We start from the raw sequence: 7,500 nt of genomic DNA, 5'->3' as shown, positions 1-7,500 counted from the left end.
TCTGTTCTGTTTTGTGTTTTCTGTTTCTTTACTTATTTAAAAATGGGGAATGAGCCTCTTACTAGGAAAATCCTGGAAGAAATCCTTGATGTGAAGCTATCAGCGCTTAAAGCAACAATCAAAGAGTTCACCGACAAGATGGCTGACTTTCGTAAATTCATTGATGAAGCAAACAAGAAATACGAAGAAACCAACACTCGTATGTCTGGCATCGAAAAGGTCTTTAGTACCATCACTACAGAAAACAAGGCTGGAAACGCTGGAAATGGCGTTTCTGAGTATTCTATTTTAAAAATTTCCCCCTAGGTGCTTGCGCCTTCGGCGCTCGCGAGGCGCCTTACGGCGCCAAGAAAACATTCACGTCCGGTGCTTTCAGAAGTATGTCCGCTACTTTACAAAACAGTTGAAAACCCTGAGTCATAGCATTTTATTACCTCTAGCTGTATTAGCTGAAGGGGTACTCATGCTACTGAAAGAATGGTATTCTACACAAGAGCACATGATGTGGAAGCCGAGGATGATTGGGATGGAGCTGCATGTGCCTCATGTTGTACCTGTTGTTTGATGTTAGGTTATTGTGTCATGTTTGATGAAATAGCGTAGATGTGAGTGTTGGAATCTCTTGTTAACTCTCCGCATAATTTAGTTGCAGTGCCTGACTCTGTCCAGAAGGAAGTAACCCTGGCTGTCTGGATAAGCGAGGAGATTGTCAACCATTCTCAACTGAAGCAGTTGGCGAAGTCTCTGCCAGGTATTTTAGTCCAAGATAGAGCACCAAAGACAGTACTTTGTTATGTTCGGGCGTCTCAAACATGGAAAAAATGGGCTATTCAATGTATGTCACTGCCCTACAGCTGATCCTGGTGTTTTTGCCCTGGATTTGGTGCATCTTGTCCAGCAAGGGAGTTCAGTTTCATTGCTTACCTCTGCCATCTATGGAGCTAGCTGGGTTCATAAGAAAAGCGGTTACCCAGAGCTGGGCGATCACCCATCCAACAGGTAGCAGAAGCTGGTAGGAGAATCCTCGCCAAACCATTGAATCGGAAAAAAGGCCTTGGCGGTGAGTCAAATAAAGGTTACCAGCAGGCTTTGGCAAGGCAATCTTGGTGAAGTTCAAGTTGCTGCGTTGTTTGCATTAGGATTTTTCGGATTCCTCTGTTGGGATGACCTAAGCAGGCTGACTGTCGACAATCTGCAATTTGCAGATACTCATCTGGCCATACTTCTTACGCAGAAGACAAATGACCAGTTCCGTAATGGATCATAGCACGAAGCGACGTATCCCTGTGCCCTGTTTCAGTGATCGAGAAGTTCATAAAGATGGCTAGGCATGACAGCAATTGAAGGCTTTTTCGTCGAATTCTGAAGACCAAGAAGAGGATGGAGCTCAGAAAGGAGCCCATGTCTTATAGTCGGGCTAATGAACTAATAAAACAGGAGCTGCGGAAGGAAAGGCTTAATCCTGGCTTCTACGGTATCCATAGTCTTAGAGCAGGGGATAGGAGCATCGGCGGCAGCAGCCCTGGGTATACCTGATAGGCTGTTCCTACGGCAAGGAGGATGGCGTAGTGAGAAGTCCAAAAATAACTACATCCAGGAGTCCCTGGAGTCACTGTTAAAAGTTACTAAGGCCATTCAAGGCTGAGAACTGTATGGACTGTTAGGGCATTTTCTGCAAAGAGCTAACGTTTAGGTTCTAGTCAAACTTTGATCAAGTGTTGTATCTGGACTGGTTACGATATGTCATGCGTTTTCCATGCAGTTTTAGAGTTTTGACAGTGGAGTATTGTCTCTATCTTGTTCAGACATCCTCATTACTGGGTTGCCTATGGGCAAACCCAGTCGAGGTCTACGTTTAGTTTGTTTGTTTTCTTTGTTTTTTTCTTTGTTTTGTTTTTTTTTTTTCCGTGTCGGTAAAAGTCTTGCCTGTCACTCCCCTGGTAAGTAGTGTCTTTGTGTATAGAGCCTTTTGAGCGTATTTTCTTAGGATCGAGAGGGTAGTGGAACTGCGTAGATTTCTCTGGTGGACACAGTAGAATCATCAACTTAGCCTGCAATGGCGTCGAAAGTCATGCAACGCGAATGGCGTTTTAGTGGATCCTTAAACAAAATTTACCCTTATGGAGCTCAATAATGGAAAGTCAGTTGGATAAACTAGGCATGAATCTCAAAAGCGACGAGTACTGGACTTCGACAACAATCTATCGCCCGTCGAGACGAAATCAAAGTGAGCAGTATTTACCTGAAGTACATGGTAATTTGACACAATTGAGTTTTTTGTCTTCACGCACGCAATGAAATAGGAAGAGGTTTTCGCCTTTAAGAGCAAATATGTTGTTTGTTTCAATAAAATTTTCGCTGGAAAAGGATTCTGTGGTATTTTCTGTCTTTATGAATTAAAATATCATGTTGTGTATTGAATTTTTGAGCTTAAGGTTCAAATGTCATATGGGAGAAGTTTTTTAGTATTGCTCTGTAAGCAGGAAGGGTTCACAGGCCTGTTGGAAGCGTGCTTGAGTTTCAAGAAAATGAGGCCCAAAATCAGTGAAAACTTGTGACGCAGATGAATAATAAAGCAGCTGCTATTTCCAAAATGATGGAATTACCTGGTGATAAATAACATCGTACGCGTCTTGGAGAGTAAATTTTGACTTTGCATAAACAAGAGTTGGGCGATTGTGATCTTTGTTTTGACTTCGCTCATTTCATTGTCAAACTTGACACTTGACAGAAAAAGAAACTTACAAAAACCCGGTATCTTGCCATCATTTTACACAGATGCTTCACTGTTTGGCGAGTAAACATGCCGCGGTAACTTAATCACGACGCCCGCTGAATTCCGGCCATGTCACTTTCGATTTTGCAATTTACTTGAACGTAGCAAAAATCTCTCAAAATGTTTGTCGCTGATCGTAACTTTTTATATTCTATATTCACGGTTCAAAATTAATGTTGTTTTCATGTCGTAAATATTTTATTCTCGATCGACCGTCCGAGAAACTTTCTTCTGTTCTTTCTGAAAACTGTGTATTAATATTTATTTGCTTTTTCATCAATATTTGTTTTGCATAAAGCAAGCTAACAAAATCTGTACCTTGCTGAGTTCGCATTTGTTAGCGTTAATAGTATTTTCGGTCAGATGTTTCTGTTTGCCATGAGGGGTTTATTGTTTTGGTCTCCCATCCCAACACTAACCCCGCGAAACAGGGCTTGACTTCAGTGAAGTTTAGTATTACAAAATTTTCGGATGCTCATAGGGCACACTTGTGGTGAAAAGAAGTTGTGAGGGAACTTGAAAATTATCAACATGTCAGCCCAGAAGCCAATGTTTCTCGCTTCTCTTTTATTTGTTATTCTTCAGAGACTGGAATGCTGTATTTCAATACCACACAATTCAGTGCCTTCTGATTTTCTGTAGCACGTACCACAGGCAAGCCAGTGTATGCTTCACAGAAGCATCTAGTTAGTGACATTGGACAGTAGCGATTGGTCAAGAAGTGCTGTATAAATTTGTCCCTTCTGTTCAGCTTCGGGTTTTTTGCTGCTCTATGCTTTGTGACGTTGCGGCGGTCAGCTTGATATGGCTACCAGCGGTCTGTGAGAAGAGTCATTAAGTTGATTTCCCTTAAATTGCCCTGAAAAGCCCTATGGTGAGAGAGGTGAATTAAGTATGTATGTAAATTTGATAGCCCTGGTCAGTCCTCTGAATGATATCATTTCAATATGCTACTTGTTAATTAACAATTCTACCTCGACATCAGTCCGAGTCACTACGGAGTTACATGAGAAGCATGCGCATGCTTATCAAGTCATTGCAGTGTTTGCTTTCGAGCCAGTCGCAGTGCTTTGCAGGACTAGTCACCGAACGTGAGTAATTTGCCTTGTCCTTTCTTCGTTTTCCAATAACCTTTATTTTTCGCCAGAAATCCTTTATTTAAATGGCGGACGAGCGAACCCCATCCTCTGTGGTCCCAATCTGCCCACCGGGCGCTACAGCTGACCCACTGGGTCATAAACCCAGTCTAGAAGAGACGCTGGCGAGCCTAAGCCAAAATATGGGTCACATGGCGGACATGATGGGAAAAATGTATGATCGCCTTAACGAAAACGACGACGTATTGAGCCAGCGCCCACCGGGCCCGCGCGAGAAACGGCAACGTCGAAGGCCTCCCACTGACTCCGAGTCAGACCCCGAAGAGGAGGATGAACCTCATGGGAAATCGAGGCGTACAGATGACGACGCTTTAAGCTTACAAGCGTCCAATTCGGACGACGAAGTCAATGATCTGTTAAATGGTAGTAACCCACCGGGTTCAAACAACGTCAGCGACAAAGCTGATAATGAGGATGCGCTTCTCAAAGAGCTTGAAGCTGCACTGCACGATGCCGATAAAAAGGGGCCGAAAATTCAGCAGCAGCTCGCAGACATCGCTGTTAAACGTTGGGGTAAAAAACTGAACGCTGAAAAAGTTAGCAGCATTCTTGCCAAGCACGTGCAACAAGAAAATTGTGAAGAATTAAACATTCCGCGGGTAAACCCCGAGATATGGGCGACCCTAAACGCCTTTAAGCGCAAACCTGACTTGCGCTTCACTAACATGTAACAATCGTTGCAAAAGGTTACCTTCGCCTTGTTATCCACGTGTAATAAGCTTTTGGCGGTGAAATCTCAAGTACAAACTAAGGAAATGCTCACAGACTGCGTTGACGCCATTGCCCTTGTTGGGCATGTGGCGTCAGAACTATCTGCCTTGAGGCGTGAACACCTCAAGCCGTCTTTAAGGCCCGAATTTCACGCGATATGCCCGAACAACGCCACTACAACCTCGAATCTCTTATTTGGGGACGACCTGGCAAAACAAATTCGTGATGCCAAAGAGACGAATCGCCTTAGCAAAACCGTCGCCGGTCCATCCCAACAGTTTGACCACAATAAAGGCTAGCGGCGACACAGCTCATGGTCAAACAAAGCATCAGAGAAACACCACAAAGGTGGTTCACGGCCGCCTTTTTTGGGGAAAGGCCACCGCTCGGCGGGGAAAAAGAAACCCTACCCAGACAGGACCGAGACAAACAAGAAAGAAGTGCTTCACTGGCAAAAATTAAGTTAGCGGTGAGTAAATTTCTACCATTTATAGAGTTAAATTTAAAGAAATACCTTATCGCTCGTTGAGCCCACCGGTCACAGTCATGGAGAAATAATTTCTGATGTATTCGTGCGCGTTAAAAAAGATGGTGCTCACCGAATGATTCTTAACCTAACAAATATGCCAAAAAACTCCATTTTAAGATGGAGACTCTCAACACCATCATTAAACTAGTTGAGAAAGATTGTTTCATGGCGTCAATTGACTTGAAGGACGCATACTATTCCGTGCCCATCGCCAGACTGGACAGGAAATACATACAATTTTTTTAGAGGGGGCAACTTTATCAGTTCACATGCTTACCCAATGGCCTCTCATGCGGTCCCAGAAAGTTTACCAAACTTCTTAAACCCGCACTAACAGAGTTACATTTCAAAGGGTCATATCTCCAGCGGTTATATAGACGACCTGTACTTACAGGGGAAGACTTATGATGCCTGTGTGCATAATGTTATAGACACCGTAATTCAAATTGATGCCTTGGGACTCGTAACCCACCCAGAAAAATCCGTCTTTAACCCAACCCAACAACTAGTAATTCTGGGTTTCGTTCTGAACTCAGTTAATATGACAATTACATTAACTCGGGAAAAAGCCCTGACACTCCAAACTGCGTGCACATCGCTGCTCAACACGGCTTCTCCTACTATAAGGGAAGTAGCACGAGTGCTCGGAAAGATGGTTTCATCTTTTCCTGGGGTCATGTACGGGGCTCTATACTATCGCCACATTGAATACGATAAAACTCGCGCACTGCGAAACAACCGATGGAATTTTGACAGGCGCATGTCTTTATCGGCAAATGCTAAATTGGAGCTTGAGAGGTGGATAGCTAATGTGATGACAGCGGGAAATGTAATGACCCGGGATCAGCCATCATGCGAGCTGATGACGGATGCTTCAAACAACGGTTGGGGGGCTGTGTGCGGACCACAGTCGACAGGTGGCCTGTGGGCTTCGGACGAAAAGCCCCACCACATTAACTATCTAGAACTGTTAGCAGTTTTTCTAGGCCTTAAAGCTCTATGTAGCTCCCACCGCGACGGGCATATCCGGTTAAAGATTGATAACACTACGGCGGTTGCGGTAATAAACCACATGGGAACAAGCCATTCTGGGCACCTAAACAAATTATGCAAGGAAATTTGGGATTGGTGTATAGCACGAAACCTCTGGATCAGTGCGGGACACATTGCAGGGAAAGCTAATGTAGAAGCTGACCTGGAATCCAGAAAAAACCAAACCATAACTGAATGGATGCTAAATACAACTTTGTTCTCACAATCCCTGAAAACATTGCAATTTGCACCAGATATCGACCTATTCGCGTCTAGACTGAACAAACAGCTTCGTAATTATGTCGTATATAGGCCGGACCCAGAATCAATAGCCATTGATGCTTTCACAATCAACTGGGCAAAACTAAAGTTCTATGCCTTTCCTCCCTTTAGTGTTATAGCAGCTGTGCTCAAGAAGATCCAGGAGGACAAAGCCACTGGCGTCTGCGTGCTCCCCAACTGGCCGACACAGGCCTGGTTCCCCAAGGCAATGAAAATGACGGTACAGGAACCGGTAGTGTTGGGAGCGAGCAAAACACTACTCCATTTGCCCAACCAACCAACCGCACTCCATCCGCTCCACAAAAAACTGACCCTGCTTGTTTGCCACTTATCAGGACGCACCTGAACAATAAAGAGATCTCAACTACTGCGAAAGATATCATTATGGCCTCTTGGCGCGCTAGTACTGCTAAACAGTACCAAATACACCTCTCGCGATGGGAAATGTTTTGTTCATCTCGAAACATTAACAAATTTAACGCTAGTATTGAAAATGGAATTGATTTTTTGGCATCCCTTTATGAGAAAGGCTTGGGATACAGCGCCATTAATACCGCTAGGCCCGCCCTGTCCTCCGTACTTGACCTTCCAGGTGGGAATACATTTGGTACTCATCCACTCGTGACTAGATTTCTTAAGGGCGTCTTCGAGCTTAAACCCTCTTTACCAAGATACACCACTATATGGGATGTCGGGACAGTGTTGCGGTACCTACAAACATTGCATCCGATACCCGAACTTAATCTCAAGACTCTGACTAAGAAACTGACAATGTTACTTTGTCTTCTGACCGGACAACGGTGCCAAACCTTAACAAAACTAGATATTTCTTTCATGCAAGCGTTGCCGGATAAATACGTGTTCACCATCGGGGAGAAACTTAAAACCACTAAACCAGGGAAACACCTTGAGCCAGTTGAACTAGATGCGTACAAGCAGGATGAAAGTTTATGTGTGGTTTCCCAGGCACATAACACATTATCTCCATATGACAAAGGAGCTCAGAGGACAGA

General features: G+C 44.1%; 2 pseudogenes; both read left to right on the top strand.

Annotated features, from left to right (window-relative positions):
• The first annotated feature begins 3,938 nt into the window (after window positions 1-3,938).
• Window positions 3,939-5,111, top strand: LOC138046686 (uncharacterized; annotated as a pseudogene).
• Window positions 5,112-5,640: 529 nt separating this feature from the next.
• Window positions 5,641-7,500, top strand: part of LOC138046685 (uncharacterized) — a 2,171-nt pseudogene continuing 311 nt past the window's right edge.

This window comes from Montipora capricornis, chromosome 4 (assembly GCF_036669925.1).
Source record: "Montipora capricornis isolate CH-2021 chromosome 4, ASM3666992v2, whole genome shotgun sequence".
In the NCBI taxonomy this organism is placed as follows: Eukaryota; Metazoa; Cnidaria; class Anthozoa; order Scleractinia; family Acroporidae; genus Montipora; species Montipora capricornis.
Note: the sequence above shows the minus strand (reverse complement) of the source record. Positions and strands in the feature narration are given on the sequence as shown.